The following is a 19,118-nucleotide window of genomic DNA, read 5'->3' on the forward strand; positions in this document are numbered from 1 at the left end:
TTTATGGATGGTATGCAGGTGGGCAGGCAGCGTTCTTTAAGTGGTGCCACAGCAGTCGGAGTGTCAGCTATGCACAGCAGAAGAAGGTGTCGTGTGGTGTTGCTTGGTACAACAGAACTTTGTTTTCCCCTCTTCCCAGCCATCTCTCAGGTCTTGGCAGCTACCACACTTCTGCCTCTTTCATCAACACCACTTGTGGGTGGACACAGCCTACGGTCCTGCATATTCATAGTTCTAGCACTAGTTGCGAAACGTGAATTCATGTCGGCATGATATCTCCGAGATGAATGAGCAGTTTTATTAAAATATCTGGAGAAGGAGTCCGTAGTGATGCTACAGATTAAAGCTAAGTGCTTATATTTAAGTAAAAAGAGAAAATATGATAAAAAAAAGTTTGTTTAAATAGAATTAAAATTTGTGGATCAAATGAGGAATGCCTGCCCACCATAAAAGTGCCTGGCTCACAATATTAGCCTGTATGGCGGTGTCAGGGGAATCTGAAGGATCCTATACAATGTAATCAGATACCCTTGAAAGTTAAAGAAGAACTTATTGAAATGCTTGAGAGTTGGGTAATGATTCTTGGTATATTGTGATACCCCCTCTACTTAAATAGTGATACCAGAATTTGTGGATTATTCATAGTTCTTGGCACAATTTGTGTAAGGATCTTTTCAGCCCCCTAACTATCTCAGTACAGTCCCGCATTGAGAACCATATCAAGTTAGAGTAGAGAGCAGGTGTATAGCATTTAGTTAAAGTATCCTCCTTCTGGAATGGCTGCCATGGTTCGGCCTGCCCTTATATAAGTCAGAGACCCCTACAGAGTATATGGTGGATTTGTGTGAATTTGCCAAGAGAGGCAATGTGTCTAAGGCTCAGTCTTTGGACCTAGTTGGGTTTGTGTCTTAGGCGAAGCGTCCTTTGACTTTTGAGTAAATGTAAAAGAGATTTTACCCAACCTGTCTGCCTTCTATTTAACTAGGGAGTCTAGTAGCGGCATATGCTGAAGGGATAAGAAGAGAGAAGCCCAACTTAGGAGTTGGACTACTGGAAGAGGTACAGTGTACTAGATTATCCTGTTGGAAAGAATCTGTATGGAAGTGAATCCCAAAAAGGATTGAGTGTTTGAGACTGGTACATGAGAGACCTGTTATCATTAGGGTTGCCAACGGGATCCAGATTCGGATAACTGGATAAGTGATCATTTAGTCCTACTGTCTATATCCTGTCTTTTAACCAGTTTGCAGTCTACGAAATGGCACAACCTCCGATCCTTTGATTCTTTAATTTACTAAGAAGTCTCACATGAAAATGGCCTTTTTAAAAATGGGGCAGTTAACGGCCACATGCTAATATTAAAATTAGCGCATGGCTATTTACTGCCTTAGCCCTTGCTGCCACCTGTTTAGAAGGTTGTAAGGGCTCGTGCTCTATTCATGCAGTAATCATTCAGCAGGCGGCAATGTGGCCACGCTGCCGATTGTGACTGAGAGCGCCGTCCCTTTAGAAAACGGAAAATTATTTTCTACCATGGAAACTGAACGTGCCAACTTCAGAACTACCACTGGGGGCCCATGCTACCCCGGCAGTAGGGTCGATTTGGCACATAATACCCGTGTGGTAGCCCTACCGCAGCTTAGGAAAAGGGCCCCTATTAATTTTTAAAGTAACAGTAACTCAAAACAGAACAGAAGTAGTTACATAACATAACACAGTAACATAGTAAATGACGGCAGATAAAGACCTGAACGGTCCATTCAGTCTGCCCAACAAGATAAACTCATTTACATGGTATGTGATACTTTATTTGTATACCTGAGTTTGATTTGTCCTTGCCTTTCTCAGGGCCCAGACCGTAGAAGTCTGCCCAGTACTGTTCTTGTACTAAGTTCTGAAGATTCTGGAATCCTAAAGAGTTACAAGATTCTGGAATCCCAATTAGTAGCAACATTCCATGTAGAACCCCAAAGAGTAACATAGTAAATGACTGCAGATAAAGACCTTATGGTCCATCCAGTCTGCCCAACAAGATAAACTCATTTACATGCTATGTGATACTTTATATGTATACCTGAGTTTGATTTGTCCTTGCCTTTCTCGGGGCACAGACCGTAGAAGTCTGCCCAGCACTGTTCTTGTACTAAGTTCTGAAGCTAACGTCGAAGACACTTAAAATTACGACCATTACCATCTGCTTGGAATTACAAAAATAAGAGTACTGCATTATAAAAGGGTGACCATTTTAGTATCTTTCATAAAATAAATTGGAACTGGGTTAACTGCTTTGAGAAAGATACTGTTCAATTGGCAGCTGTAAATAAGAGGTTAATCTTTTTCTCTTTGCCAAGGCCATGTTCATCTCCACAGGGCCGGTCTTAGGCAGAGGCGACCAAGGCGGCCGCATAGGGCCCTGCGCTTAAGGGGGCCCTGCGCGGCGCGCCTCAACTCTGCCTCTCCGAGCCCTCCTTGCTCGGACCGCATCATCATGATCCCGCGCTCGCTCCGGACTGCATCATCATGATCGCTCCGCTCCCACCTCCAGCCACCGGTGCCCCCCCCCCCCACGGCTGAGCCTCCCAGTCCCAGGACAACGACTGTTGCAGCGACGGCCCGGCCCGGCCCCGACAGACAGTTGCAGGCATGACGGCTCACCCCAGCTTTTCCCTTCCGCCTTCCCGCTCAATGTCCCGCCTCCTTCTGATGAGGTATTTCCTGTTTCCGCAAGGGCGGGCGGGAGTCATTGAGCGGGAAGGGAAAAGGAGCTGCAGCGTGGTCGTGCCAGTGCGAGTGCGACTTAAAAAATAAAGAAACTTATGATTTATGCTTGTGACGGCAACTTTGTATAATTATACTACAGCAAGAGGCCCTCACTGGATGCCCACCGGAAGGGTGGAAGGCCAGATTTTAGGACTCAGGCTGTAAAAATACCAGCTAGGTTTAAAAATCTATGACTGGCTGAGCAAGGACTTGCTTTTCCTGCAAGTTAATATGCGTTCTAGTTTAAGATCTATCCACTGGAATAGTGGTGGGCCAAGCTACATAGCTTTGTACAGCTGAAAAGCACTGACTAGGCCTGATAACCTACTAATGGCCTTATAGATGAGTCTTAACAAAATCAGGTACAAATTGAATGTAGCACTTATTAAAATGGAGTTTGTCTTTCTATAAGATGAAACTTAGATCATAAGATAATAGAAAAAGGGGAAGTGAAACTGATATGCTAAGAATAAGATGTTCTGGCAGAGGAGAAAACATGTTGACAAAAGAGGAAATTGCGAAATAACTTGCAATAGCTAGAACGGAAAGAGTTGGGTACAGATGTACAGATGGCCGGATATGAAAGTATGATCTAAGAAATTGAGAAATATTTGAAAAAAATAGGTCCCAAAATAGGTCCTGCCATAGACTTCTATTGAGAGATGAGAGTATAAAAGAAGGGTGATTTGGGCTTAATTTCGGAGTCCGTCCCCAACGCCTCGGAAGCAGCAGAGCTCCGGTCAGCTGAATTCAGAATTTGTCTGATGAATGTACCTGATTAAAATCTGATATGCAAATAAACTCTTCATTCTAAATGATGGTTTGTGGGCTTCACTTAATGATGAAAGGCTGTAAGTACAAATGCTTTTGTTGCATCCAGCAGCTATCTTTCACTGCATTGTATAACTTGTAATCTGATTCCAGTTTGTCATAAGGCTGGTACCTTTTCCTTAGACCTAGCGTCTCTCTCAGTGGCAATTTCTCTTAGAACTTCACAACCCCCTGATTACCCCAGTACTAGTGTTATTTAGAGATGGAGTCAGATTGAGGTCACTCTAGCCTTCTTGGGGGGGCTTGGGACCCCTCTATTCCCAACAACTTCATCACTCAGGTAGAACAAACGATTAACCTTTCTGTAACAGAACAATGCTGCCGTGCTTTTCCCAGTAAGCCATTTTAATTTTCAGGTTAATATAATCAGTTGTAAGGAATCTATTACAGAAGATCAAAGCTTGTGCATGATGGTTTTTTTTAGCTTAATGTGACAAGTGCTCCATTTCTTGGAGTCTAGAAAGGGTTATATGCAATTTTATCTGTGTTTTGATGCTTCACAGTCTTCTGTTTGATGGCATACAGTTTGCTTTTGTATGTTACTGTAAATTACTTCTTGAAGCACTTAGTAGAGGTAGAGAATTAGAGAGCAAATAGAAGGTTGCAAAGAAATTGGCTATTACACAGCAGGTGGTCTCACAAACAACCTAGTTACCCAATATAAATAATTTACTAGGGATCCCCATGTCACTTCATCAGTCACACTTAAAATTTTCTAAAAATGGAATAATCTTTTCAATGGGGTGAAGCTACGGTGGGGAGGAGCTAGGGTAGGGTGGGCGGGGCTAGGATGGGGGCGGGGCTAGGATGGGGCCCCACCAAATTGGTCTGCACAGGGACCCACACTTGCTAAGACCAGCCCTGCATCTCCAGCTTTTCTTGTGGAATTCCACCTAAAATGTGCAGAAAAAAAGACTGCTGTCTTTCTAAGAAAAGATCAAAGTAATAGCCACTAATGCAAATATATCAAAGAGCTTTGTGTGTGTGTGTGGGGGGGGGGGGGGGGGAGGGGGATATAGCAAGAATCAAGGCGTGAGATTTCAGAATAATTACTTTGTAATCTAGTTCCTACGTGCAGGACGTCAGGACGATTCATACTACGCAAAGAGAATCGGCTTCCTGCTTCCAGAATGAGATCAGCGCCGGCCCAGAGACGAGCTAAAGACACAGAACTTCAGCTGGCGGGGATTGGGGACCCCCGCCAGCACAAGTACTCGACGGCGATGGCGACGGGGGAGGGTTGGCGACGCCAGGGGGAGTCAACGATTGCGTCGGTGGGGGGGGCAAAGATGGCGTCGGTGGGGGGTGGGGTCAAAATGGCGGCGCGGGGTGGTTCGGCAGGGGGGATAAAATGTGCCCCCTCACCTTGGGCTCTGGCCCCCCCCTCCCGCCGAAGTCTGGCTACGCCCCTGGTCTCTAGCCTTTGAAAACACAATATTGAAGCATCACCCCTTACTGGCAGCAATGCAGTTGGAGCACTCTCACTCAGCTTAGAGGGAACAGTAGAGGTCACTCTATGAAACTAATGGCCAGCAGAGCATAAACAAAAATCCTAGACATTTTTTCTTTTTACACAGTGTACAATTAAGCTGTGAAATCTGCTGCTGGAGGATTTGGTCAAGGCGACTAACATAACAGGATTCAAAATAGGATTGGACAAATTCCTGGAGCAAAAGCCCATGAAAATGATTAGCCTTGGGAGAGCCATTTCTCTCTTCCTGGCATTCACTAGCCTTCCTCACCATCAAGTACTCCCTCAGACAGAGACCACAATCTAGAATGTATTCCCAGAAGAACTGCATCTTAACTCAAGACTATCTCTGCTTCAGGAAGCAGGTGGAAGCCTGGATCTTCTCCTAAGCCTTTAACGTATGTGGTGACTGACCATCCATTCACTCTGCAGCTGAACTAGCTCACTCAACCCTGTAACTTCAATCAATTCCCCATATCTTACTGATCTTTATATACAATTTGCCTTCAGTTTAGCCATCCATCTATTTATCCCAACTGACATTGTACTACCCATCTTGCAGAAGCGTAGTCAGGTTGAGGGCGCAGGGGGAGTGGAGAATGGACTGCTGATGGCTTAAATGTGACAGATCGCATGAAAAATAGGCACTGGTGCCATTGGAAGTTCGTTTGGGGGAGCGGCCGCTGCCCTGGTGACCCCCCTAGCTATGCCTCTGCCATCTTGACCCTGCCTATATATCTCAACTGCACTTGCCCCCATGGTTACATAGTAAGAGGAACCCGAATTATAGTTATGTAATGCAAGGTTCCACATTAGGAGTCACTGACCAGCAAAGGGATCTAGGCGTCATCGTTGATGATACGTTGAAACCCTTTGCTCAGTGTGCGGTGGCGGCTAAGAAAGCAAATGGAATGTCAGGTATTATTAGGAAAGGAATGGAAAACAAAAATGAGGACGTTACGATGCTTTTGTATCACTCCATGGTGCGACTTGGGGAAAATCCACTGCTTATTTCTAAGACAAGCAACATAAAAAGTATTGTACTGTTTTGGGATCTTGCCTAGTACTTGTAACCTGGATTGATCACTGTTGGAAACAGGATGCTGGGCTTGATGGACCTTTGGTCTGTCGCAGTATGGCAATACTTATGTACTTATCTGTTATTTGAATGTTCTAATTAATGTCTACTGGTTGTTTCATTTGTATTATGCTGACATCATATCATATCTATGTTATTTGAATGTTTTTTTTCATGCTATCACAGTATCATTTGTATTGTAGTGACATTTTTCATAGTTCTGTTATTTGATTGTTCTATACTGTTGTTAAATGTGTATATTTCTGATACTGTATCATGATAGTCCTATTACAAGGTATCAATTTGCCATTTCCAAGTTTTCCTCTACTTATATTTGGTCATTTTACTATTGTTATACTGTTAAAATTGAAAGTTTTAGGTTAAACTACCTGCAGTACACCACTGTGGGTGAATTTCTTCATAAAGGTGGCTACTAAGTCCCAATAAATAAGTAATAAATAGAGAAGAAATGCAAGACCTTCTGGAAGGATATTCAAAGGCATTATCTGGGTAGTGCTGCTGAGTATCCCAGTCAGCAGCACTTATCTGGATAAGCAAAATGTTGTTACCTGGATACATGCATTTGAATGTTGACCTGATATTTTACTGGATAAATCCAGAAAATTAACAGATAATTGCTTGAATTTTCTGGATTTATCTCAACAGAGTTTCATAGACATAGACAGGAAAACTACAGACAAAAAAACCCCAAACAAAAAAAAACAAAAAAAAAAAACAAAGCTTAGCCGAAATTGGGTGGCGGAGCAGGTGGGGGGAAGAGAGGTTGGTGGTTGGGAGGCGAGGATAGTGGAGGGCAGACTTATACGGTCCGTGCCAGAGCCAGTGATGGGAGGCGGGACTGGTGGTTGGGAGGTGGGAAATACTTCTGGGCAGATTTGTACGGTCTGTGCCCTGAAAAAGGCAGGTACAAATCAAGGTAAGGTATACACATATGAGTTTATCTTGTTGGGCAGACTGGATGGACCATGCAGGTCTTTTTCTGCCGTCATCTACTATGTTACTATGTTAGAGTAAAGACACTGGTTATTCCATCCTCTGTACTCGCCTTCTTTTTTTTTTTTTTACTTGAAATATCTTTATTGTCCAATGCAAGAAGAAGAACAAACAATTAAAAGAAATACAGCCACAAGGACAATACATTTTATCATTTACTCCTACCCCCCTTATCTATTCCTCCCCCTCTAATCTAATTAACCCCCCTCTCTATATTTTTTTTTCCTCAATTAATTTTATTATTATTATTCAATATTAGTAAAACAACTAAACAACATCCCAACAACCCTGGGGCGCAAAACATAAACCCCCCACAAATCCTGCCCTCGCAGGGGCACCGGAAAACCATTTTGCACCCTACATAATATTTTACCGACTTCTTAGCATACCGCTCTACTTATATAAACATATACTCACATCTACTCACCCTTCCCCTTTAAACCCTTACCTCAACTTACCCCCTCCCTTTATCCCCCCCATCCTACTCCCTCCCAACCCCCATCCCCATATAACTCCATTATCCTTATATACTTAACAGACCCTTTTGAACTCTATCCCACCCTCTTTTACATCTCAAATCACCCTCTCTTCGATATACCGTGAGACGCTCCATATGTATTAGCTGGCACAACTTAATCTTCCAACCCCCCACTGATGGAATTTCTGCTGTCTTCCAAAATTGTGCTATAAGGCATTTTGCTGCCGCAGATCCCCACCTCAACCATTTACTGTATTCCCAAGATTCTCTCTCATTATGTAACCCCAAGAGACAGACCGCTGGGCTACACACCAGGGAGTAACCCATCAAATGCACCAGCACTCTGTATTCTCCTCCTTGTTACTTTATTCCTTTCATCCTCTCTGACTCTTTGGATCCTCCTTCAGGACCTCTCTCATCTTCTGGAGCTTCTCAGGATTTGCTGGTAAGGTTTCCCTTCTTCTATCACCTCTTTGGCCATCAACATCTCTTTATCATGAAAAAATATAACCAGGCATCTCTCTCTCACTCTACTATGAGTTTCTTGAACTCAGTGGTACTCCGATCTGGTGATATTCCAGATTGTCACTTTTCCAATTTAATGCCAAACTCTTCTGGCATGTAGTAGAACCTTCTTGGACATCCTCTTCCTCAGTAGACCCCTACAGGTCACAGGCTCATTATCACTTCACCAAAAACTGTTAGTCCTCTTCTCCTGGCCTCAGCAGTAGACACATCAACCTCCCTGCCAGTAAAATGAGGCCAACTCTTCCATCTCTCTTTTTCCCCTGTTCAAGTCCTTCTTCATCATTCAGCACCCCCTCTTCTCCCTATTGCCAGACTGGCAGAAAGGAACAAAGACCAGCTTCCCTCTAAAACCATTTTACTTATAATTTCAATGACCTCATCAACTCCTACCCGTGAGGAAAGCTGGCTACAAAACACTCCCTTACATTCCTTCAGTAAATACGTAAAGGCAAATAGTAGCCCTGCTTAGATAAATCACACACAACAGGGCATCAGCATTGCATGCCAAGGTCCAATATTTTACTTGCTGAAACATTGGATGACCTGGAGTATTTGAAAACTGTTCACCCTTCCTATGTGTAAAAGTGTACATGAATGTTTTTTTTTTAATTGTAGATGCTAGACTCTATTGTTTTGCTTTGACTGTAACTCAGGGGTGGGCAACCTTTATACAAAGTGGGCTGCATGAATGTCAGAACTATCACCAGTGCGTGTTTTCTAGCAAAAAAAGGTGCCGGTACTCAAATGCCAGGCTACCCTTCAGGGTTGGGGTGATCACTGAGGGACCCACCCTGCAATAGCCAGGCCAGAATCTATGACACGGCAAAATTGGTGTGTAGAGCCTGAGCTCTTTCATTAAAATTTGGGGTCCATGGATCAATTTTTGCAGACAATGGAAAAGGTGCCGGTACTCAGTACCCCCAAGTACCCCCTCAAAAAAAGCCCTGAATATCACTAATGGGCTGCAACATTATATAATGTCAGAATCTGAAATGCACAGAGCTTTATAGATTTTCTGTGATAAATAAGTAAACATTTAACCACAAATGGTAACATATTCTGAAAATATTTATAAAATATAGTATTTAAAATCACCAACACTCCGGGTAACAATGTTTTCTTTGTATACTTCCCATGGTTTTGGGGGGCCACATAAAATTCAGTGGCAGGCTATAACTGCTCCTTGGCACCCCCCAGAAGCTGCAGTCTGCCTAATGGTTAAGCTGGTCATGTGCTACTCCACATTTAATCTTGCTCCTTCCCCTCTTAAACCTGTACTTTTGTTTTTTAACTATTTAGGCCAAAGGACGCTCCACCATAGAAGTGACATCCTAGAAACGGTGATCCTGGTGAACCCAAATGCAGACAGCATTCTAGCAGAGGTAAGCTTCTTTTCTGGTCATTTTCAGCACATGTATTAGCAGCCCATCCTAAACTAAGCAGTGCAATTTTATTTTGAATTCAGAATTTGGATTTGCACCACAATGGTTTGTCTTACTATGCAAACTGAAATACTACTCTGGAAAAAGCTGCTGGGGAGAGCATGCTCTAGTGGAGTGGTGTCCTTACAAATATCCCACAACCTCTGTCTACTTTATTAAAACAAGGGGGATCTTTTTGGGGAAGCCCCTTGCTTCAAAAATACATGACTTGTGGAAGTGTAGGAGCGGGTTTTGGGCACGCGCCAATCCATTTTTTAGCGTGCCTTTAGAAAAGGCCTTTTAAAAATTTTTGCCAAAAATGGACGTGTGGCAAAATGAAAATTGTTGCGCCTCCATTTTGGGTCTGAGACCTTACCGCCAGCCATTAACCTAGCGGTAAAGACTCACATGGTAACCGGGCGGTAATGACCTACATGCACCAAATGCCACTTGGCGTGTGCCCATTACGTGCACCCGAAAATAAAAAGCATTTATCAGACGCGCATATCAGACACGCGACAAAAATGAAATTACCACAAGAGCCACGTGGTAGTCAGGCAGTAACTCCATTTTGGAGCGCATTGGGCACGCATAGATGCTTATGCGACTTAGTAAGAGGACCTCTTAATTACAATGTGCCAAATTAAGGGCCTCTTTTACCAAGCTGTGGAAAAAGGGTGCCAGTGCTGGTGTCAGTGCATGTTTTACACACACGCCGAGGCCCCCTTTTACTGCAGCTGGTAAAAGGGAAGTCTCGCTTTCTGACGGGAAATGGCTGGGCGGCAAGTAAAGCACTTGCCGTGCAGCCATTTCAGAGGGAATCCCTTACCACCACCCATTGAGGTGGCGGTAAGGGCTTCCGCGTTAACCTGGCGGTAACCAAGCAGTTTCTGGAATACAGTGAAGTGGGGCTTGTCGGATGAATGTTACCAGTTTTTTTTTGACTCATCAGAGAATTTGATCAGGGGCGAAGGCTAGATGTCATGTATTTAGATTTCATCATGACTCTTGATGCATTTCCATATAGATGACATGAATAAACTGAGCACCCTTGCTATGGGCTTTCAAGTGATTAACTGGTCTAGAAACTGGTTGAATGGGAGACAACAAAGTATAGTGGTTAATGGAGTCCTCTTTGAGAATAAACATTTCCAGTGGTATGCTGCATGAACTGATCCTTGGTTTGATTCTTTTCAATATTTTTAGAGGTGATATTGTAAAGAGCTATTGGGGAAAGGTTTGACTTTATGCAGATGGCACCAGGATCTGCAACAAAGTAAACACTCTGGAAGGTGTGGATAACATGAGGAAGGATCTGTGAAGCTTGAAGAATGACAGCTAAGGTTTAATACTAAAAAATGCAGGGAATCATGTGTTTGAGTGGCAAAAACCCAAGGGAGCTGTAGAGTATAGGGGTTGATTCTCTATACACAAAAGAAGAGAATCTAGGAGTGATCAAAGCCTATTATACATTGTTGGTGTCTTATCAACCTTCTCATACTCTTAAGATCTTCACACGAAAATTATTTGGTTGTACCAACTCATAAGAGGATATGGTTAGATTCATCACTCCATACAGTGTTTAACTGTGTTGCCCCTCAGAACTGCAACTAGAAGTATCTAATTGGAAATTGAAAGTAGGATTGAAATTGTTGTCAACTTGTTTTACAGCTGCAGGTGATTTTATACAACTGTACATGGCTAGTAAGGAATGTAGAAATTTTAACTGCCTGATATTTCATTTTTATATATATTCTTGACCTTTCTACCTTGTGTGTCACTGCATTTATTACACCTGAAATAGACTTCCTGAGTCAATACGTCAAACTCCATCTCTGGCTGTCTTCAAATCTAGGCTAAAAGGCCACCTCTTAGAGGTTGCATTTAACTCCTAACCCCAATTCATTTGTTCAATACCCATGTCTGTTTTATCATTCCCACCTTAAGTATGTCCCTTATTTGTCCTATTTGTCTGTCTTGATTAGATTGTAAGCTCTGTCAGGCAGGGTCTGCCTCTTCATTTTCAAGTGTACAGTGCTGAATACGTCTAGTAGCGCTATAGAAATGATAAGTAGTAGTAGTAGTAGTATTTATTGGTCTACTGGTTAATTATTATTGTGTTATGCATTTTCCAGTGGCGTACCAAGGGGGGGCGGTGGGGGCGGTCCGCCCCGGGTGCACGCCGCTGGAGGGGTGCCGTGCGCCGGTCAGCGTCGTTGGTTTCCATGGTTACTTCCTGTTCCGGGGCAGAGGGAGCATGGAAACCAACGACGCTGACCGGCACGCGGCATCCCCCCCAGTGGCGTGCACGGGGGCGCTGCACCCGGGGGGCGGGGCGCATCGGCGATCCGCCCCAGGTGTCAGCGCTCCTCGGAATGCCACTGGCATTTTCCTCCCTTTTGTGTCTATTTATGTTGTGCTCTTTCCTCTCTTTTGTGTCTATTTATGTTGTTCTTATGTTGGTAATTGTTTGATGTTCTAGTTATAATTCTTTTATTCTGTAAACTACCTTGATGTGACTTTAGAAGAGCACTATACCAAATATATTGCAATAAATAAAGAATCATGTCTGATAATCTTAAGATGTCTGGACAGGTAGAAAAGGCAAAAGCAAAAGCCAGAAGGATGTTTGGGAGAGGAATGGACAGCGGGAAAAAGGAGATGATAGTGTCTCTGTATCTGGTGGGAGCTCATTTGGAGTACTCTGCACAGTTCTGGAAACCCCACTTTGAAAAGGATATAAACCAGATGGAGCTGGTCCAGAGGGTACCTGCTAAAATGGTCAGTGATCTTCATCATAAAGCATATGGGGGCAGACTTAAACATCTCATTATGTGTGCTTTGGAAGAATGACAGGAAATGGAAGATATGATATTTAAATATCTCCAAGGTATAAATGCACAAGAGAGGGAGGGACCTCTTTCAATAGAAAGCTCTAGAATGAGAAGTCATATGATGAGGGTGAAATGGAACAGATTCAGGTGTAGTATAAGGATTTTTTTTTTTTTTTACAGAAAGATGTTAGATACATAGAGCTGTGTCCAAGTGGAAGTGGTAGAAACAAGGACAGTATCTGAATTCAAGAAAGCATGGGACAAGCACAGAGGTTCTCTAAGGGAGAGGAAGAGATTGTACAGCTTAGTAGTTGGTGTGAATAGACAGACTTGATAGGTCATATGGTCTTTATCTGCCTTCATTTTTCTATGTTTTTCAAGATGAAAGGCCAGCAGAGAGTTTCTAGATGCAGTGAGTCAACTTGATGCAGGGACCCACTCCAAGAGAGAGAGAGAGAAAGAAAGAGAGAGAGACAGACAGACAGACAGAGGGACCAGAGCTAAGAACATAAGCGATAGTGGGTCAGACCAATGGTCCATCTAGCTCAGCATCCTGCTTCCAGCAGTGGCCAATCCAGGTCACAAGAACCTGGCAGAAACCCAATAAGTAGCACCATTCCAAGCAGTGGCTTCCTCCATGTCTATCTCAATAACAGACTATGGAATTTTCCTCCAGGAACTTGTCAAAACTTTTTTAAACCCAGAAATGCTAACACCACATCCTCCGGCAATGAGTTCCAGAGCTTAACTTTGAGTGAACTAATATTTCCTCCTATTTCTTTTAAAAGTATTTCTATGCAATTTCTTTGAGTGTCCCCTGGGCCTGGTCTTTGCACTTTTTGAATGAGTGAAATATCGATTCACGTCCAACTGCGCCACACCACTCAGAATTTTATAGATCTGAATCATATCCCCCCACCCCCACCCCCAAGCCATCTCTTTTCCAAGCTGAAGAGCCCTGACCTCTTTAGCCTTTCTTCACATGGGAGCAGTTCCATCCCCTCTATCATTTTGTTCGCTCTTCTTTGAAACTTTTCTAATTCCGCTACATCTTTTAAGAGATATGGTGACTAGAATTGAACACAATACTCAAGGTGAAGTTGCACCATAGAGCGATACGGAAGCATTGTAATATTTTTGGTCTTATTTTGCATCCCTCTCCTAATAATTCCTAGCATCCTGTTTGATTTTTTGGCCACTGCTGCACACTGGGCAGAAGATTTCAGTGTATTGTCTACAATGACGCCTAGGTCTTTTTCTTGAGTGCTGACTCCTAAAGTGGACCCTAGCTTTAGATAACTATGATTCGGATTATTCTTCCTAATGTGCATCAATTTGCATTTGTCTACATTAAATTTCATCTGTAATTTGGATGCCCAATCTTCCAGTTTCCTAAGGTCTTCCTGCAATTTTTCACAATATGCATGCCTTTTAAAACTTTGAATAGTTTCATGACATCTGCAAATGTAATCACCTCACTCATCATTCTGATTTCCAGATCATTTATAAATATGTTAAATAGCACCAGTCCCAGTACAGTTCTCTGTGGCACTCCACTATTCACCCTCCTCTATTGAGAAAAATGGCCATTTAACCCTACCCTCTGTTTTCTGTCCAATAACCAATTCTTAATCCACACCAGAACATCGCCTCCTATCCCATGACTCCTTAATTTTCTTAGGAGTCTCTCATGAGGTACTTTTGTAAAACCCTTTCTGAAAATCTAGATATACTACTTCAACCAGCTCAACTTTATCTACATGTTTATTCATGCCTTCAAAGAAATGAAGCATATTGGTGAGGCAAGACCTCTCTTGGACAAATCCATGCTGACTCTGTCCCATTAAACCATAGGTGTCTATCCTGCTTATAATCGAACGAGAAAAACGCCCAAGTTCTGACCTAAATCGGGAGATGGACGTTTATCTCACAAAAACGAATAACGCGGTATAATCGAAAGCCGAACTTGGACGTTTTCAACTGCACTCCATCGCGGAAGCGTACAAAGTTGAAGGGGGCGTGTCGGAGGCGTGGTGAAGGCGGGACTGGGGCATGGTTATCACCCAAACAGAGATGGGCGCCTTTCGCCGATAATGGAAAAAAAGTATGCGTTTGTAGCTAGAATTTAGGGCACTTTTCCTGGACCCTGTTTTTTCACGAATAAGGCCCCAAAAAGTGCCCTAAATGATCAGATTACCCCAGAGGGAATTGGGGATGACTTCCCCTGACTCCCCCAGTGGTCACTAACCCCCTCCCACCACAAAAACTGATGTTTCACAACTTTTTATTTTCACCCTCAAATGTCATACCCACCTCCCTGGCAGCAGTATGCAGGTCCCTGGAGCAGTTGTTAGGGGGTGCAGTGGACTTCAGGCAGGTGGACCCAGGCCCATCCCCCCCTACCTGTTACAATTGTGCTGCTTAATGCTTATTAGTCGTCCAACCCCACAAACCCACTGTACCCACATGTAGGTGCCCCCCTTCACCCCTTAGGGCTATAGTAATGGTGTAGACTTGTGGGCAGTGGGTTTTGAGGGGGATTTGGGGGGCTCAACACACAAGGGAAGGGTGCTATGCACCTGGGAGCTCTTTTACCTTTTTTTTTTTGTTTTTGTAAAAGTGCCCCCTAGGGTGCCCGGTTGGTGTCCTGGCATGTGAGGGGGACCAGTGCACTACAAATCCTGGCCCCTCCCACGAACAAATGCCTTGGATTTATTTGTTTTTGAGCTGGGCGCTTTCATTTTCCATTATCGCTGAAAAACAAAAACGCCCAGCTCACAAATTGTCGAATAAAACATGGACGTCTATTTTTTGCGAAAATACGGTTCGGTCCGCCCCTTCACGGACCCGTTCTCGGAGATAAACGCCCATGGAAATAGACGTTTTTGTTCGATTATGCCCCTCTATGTGTTCTGTACTTTTATTCTTTATAATAGTTTCCGCTATTTTGCCCAGCACTGAAGTCAGGCTTACCGGTCTATAATTTCCCTGAACACTCTGGAACCTTTTCAAAAAAATCGGCATCACATTGGCCACCCTCCAGTCTTCAGGTACTACGGACGATTTTAATGACAGGTTACAGATCACTAGCAGCAGATCATCAATTTCATGTTTGAGTTCTTTCAATACCCTGGGGTGTATACCATCTGGTCCAGGTGATTTATCACTCTTTAACTTGTCAATTTGGCTCAGTACATCTTCCAAGTTAACTGAGATTTCTTTCAGTTCCTCCACATTGTCACCCCTGAAAACCATTTCCAGTGTAGGTAGATCTCTTACATCTTCTTCCTTAAAGACCGAGGCAAAGAACTCATTCAATCTTTCTACTATGGTCCTGATTCCAAAGGAGTTTGATGTCAGTAATGAGATAATTGCATAATGAATATATTTCATCCCATCATGCACAGAATGTGATATGTTTATAAGGTTATGCTGATATTAAAAATATTTCCAGTTGCATCAAACCACATAAATCCTCGTGCATCTGACAAGTGGATTTTGGCTCTTGAAAGATCATACCTCAATAAACTGGTTAGTCTATAAGATGGCATGTTTCTCTGTCATTTACCACTTTGAAAGTTTTTAGCAAGTCACATATATCCTTGCTTTTACATTTATTTATTAGGATTTATTTACTGCTTTTTGAAGGAATTCACTCATGGCGGTGTAGAGAAAGAATAAGTCAAACATAAGCAATGGACAATTACAGCAGTAAAACTATTCAAACAAAATACAAAGTATGGCATGGAGGGGCATAATCGAACACGAACGCCCATCTCCATGGGCATTTATCTCCGAGGACGGGTCCGCGAAGGGGCGGGCCAGACCGGTTTTTCGAAAAAGATGGGCATCCATCTTTTGTTTCGATAATACGATTTGTGCCGGGCAAATGCATCGCGTTTGGGCGGATTTGAGCTGGGTATCGGTTTTCAGCGATAATGGAAACCGAAGGCGCCCAGCTCAAAAACGAACAAACCCAAGGCATTTGGTCGTGGGAGGGCCAGGATTCGTAGTGCACTGGCCTCCCTCACATGCCAGGACACCAACCGGCCACCCTAGGGGGCACTTGTAACAATTAAAAAAAATTTAAAATACTTCCCAAGTCCATAGCTCCCTTACCTTGGGTGCTGAACCTCCCAAATCCCCCCCAAAACCCACTGCCCACAACTCTACACCATTACCATAGCACTTATGGCTGAAGGGGGGCACCTAGATGTGGGTACAGTGGGTTTTGGGGGCGGTTTGCAGTGCTCCCATTTAGCACCACAAGTGTAACAGGTAGGGGGGATGGGCCTGGGTCCACCTGCCTGAAGTCCACTGCACCCACTAACAACTGCTCCAGGGACCTGCATACTGCTGTGATGGAGCTGGGTATGACATTTGAGGCTGGCATACAGGCTGGAAAAAAAGTTTTTTAAGTTCTGGTTTTTTTGGTGGGAGGGGGTTAGTGACCACTGGGGGAGTCAGTGGAGGTCATCCCCGATTCCCTCCGGTGGTCATCTGGGCAGTTGGGGCACTTTTTGGGGACTTGTTTGGGAAAAAAAAGGGTCCAAAGTGACCCAAATTCTCGCTTCTGGCACCCTTCTTTTTTCCAATATTGGCCGAGTGCGCCCATCTCTCCTCAGCCGATAAACATGCCCCAGTCCCGCCTTCACCACGCCTCTGACCTGCCTCCGTCAACTTTGTCCGTTCCTGCGACAGACTGCAGTTGGAGGCGCCCAAAATCGGCTTTCGATTATACCGATTTGGACGCCCATGAGAGAAAGGCGCCCATCTCCCGATTTGGGTCGAAATATGGCCGTCTTTCTCTTTGGAAAATAAGCTGGATAGTATGCTACATTACAATGCCAACACAATAAAACATTTTAATAGACAGCATAGGATAGAGTAACAGGAGTAAAAAAAAAATAAAGGACTAGTTTAAAGAGAGTTGCCAATCCCAGTGCAACATTATTGGTGAACGGGCTTGAATCGGAGAGTTTTCCCATCCGGCGGGGCACTAGGCAGGGGTGTCCTTTATGACCACTTCTTTTTGTTTTGACATTGGATCCCCTTATAAGAGATATTATGGAGAATCCCATGGTTATGGGTGTACGTGTGGGGTCTCAAACGTTCAAGGTCGCTGCTTTTGCAGATGATCTTTTGGTACACCTCACGAACCCAAGGGAATCGTTAGAGGCATTGTTGGAGACGTTTCGAGAAAATGGGGACTATGCTGGCTTTCGGTTAAATTTGGACAAGTCTGAAGTTTTGGCCTCCCCAGAAGTACACCAGTGGGATTGGGGACCTGAGTTCCCACTGCAGTGGGCTGATGAATCTTTCAAATATTTGGTGGTTCGGCTTGCCATGGATACCTCTGTACTCTATCAAATAAATTTAAAGGTTCTGTTTGATGACACTAAGGTTAAGTTAGATGCTTGGATGCGTCTCCCTTTGTCATTAATGGGGCGTATAAATTTAATAAAGATGATGTTGTTTCCCCGGTGGCTGTACGTTCTGCAAACTTTGCCAGTCCGATTGTTGCAGAAAGATCTGAAACGGATAACGCGACTTTTTAGTCGTTTTTGTTGGGCGGGGAAAAAGCCAAAATTCAGTCAGGAAATGTTAGTTGGGAGCTGGAAGCAGGGTGGCATAGGTTTCCCAGATTTGTTCTTATATAATCAGGCGTGATTATTGCGTCATCTGGGGGACTGGATTGAATCGACTCATTTTTACACACCCACAAATTTAGAAAAGGCCTTTTTTGTTCCATATGATGTGATGACGCTTCTTCATTTGCCTCGAAGTAGGGTACCCCCTAGATTTAAAACCAGCATTTTGTTACAGCCGCTTCGTGAGGTATGGCAGTGGTGGGTGCGACAACTGGGGGGACAACCGTATATCAAGGACTTATTGCCGATAGTAGGAAATATAGCGTTTCAGGCAGGGATGGACAATCCGATTTTTGGTGCCTGGGGACAGCAGGGAGTTGCGCGTTTAGAACATTTGTTGCAGAATAATGGGGAGTTGTTGCCATTTGAGGCTATACAAGACAAGGTGGGAGTAGCCTGGGGTAACAGGTTTGCTTATACGCAGGTCACGCACTATATGAAGTCCTTGCATCAGGCTTCTTTGAGGGGTCGATTGGGGGACCGGGTCCGAGGTTTTTTTGAAGGGATGAAAACTGCTAGACATTCGGTCTCTGATTTGTTTGGGGCACTGGTTAAGCGTAGGCCTCGGAGAACATTTGAGGGTCTTAAGCATAAGTGGGAACAGGATCTGGGGTCCTCATTGACTTCATGGAATGTGGAGACTACTTTAATAGGCATTCGCCTATTAGTAACGGATGAACGGTTGAGAGAATGCGGGTATAGAATAGTTCTTCGGGGTTACATGTCTAAAGCGCAGTTGGCTCATGTGTTAGAGACGGTTGATGCTGCTTGTTGTAAGTGTGGGGGAGGGTCATAGTTCCTTCTACCACGCGTTGTGGCAGTGTCCAGGGGTGCAAGCATTTTGGCAGCGGGTCCGGGGGTTTCTGATCAAACTTGGGAACAAAATTGAGGGCACGGAGGGACAGTTTTTGCTAGACCATCCACGGGCTTTTGCCTCTTTGAGTACTCCTGCAACTCTGCTATGCAGAAAGCTGAGTTTGGTAGCTCGAAAGTGTATAATGCAATATTGGACCTCTTCGGAAGCGCCCGCTTACTGGCATTGGCGTAATCAG

General features: G+C 43.9%; 1 protein-coding gene across 1 annotated transcript in view; it reads left to right on the top strand.

The window, feature by feature from the left end:
- MAP1A (microtubule associated protein 1A) overlaps positions 1 to 19,118 on the top strand; it is a 150,096-nt gene that overhangs the window by 87,923 nt on the left and 43,055 nt on the right. Inside the window, 1 exon segment of the mRNA XM_030189637.1 lies at positions 9,460 to 9,542. The gene's annotated coding sequence lies outside the window, so the exon portion shown is untranslated.

The sequence above is a fragment of the Microcaecilia unicolor genome, chromosome 1 (assembly GCF_901765095.1).
Source record: "Microcaecilia unicolor chromosome 1, aMicUni1.1, whole genome shotgun sequence".
Taxonomy (NCBI): domain Eukaryota; kingdom Metazoa; phylum Chordata; class Amphibia; order Gymnophiona; family Siphonopidae; genus Microcaecilia; species Microcaecilia unicolor.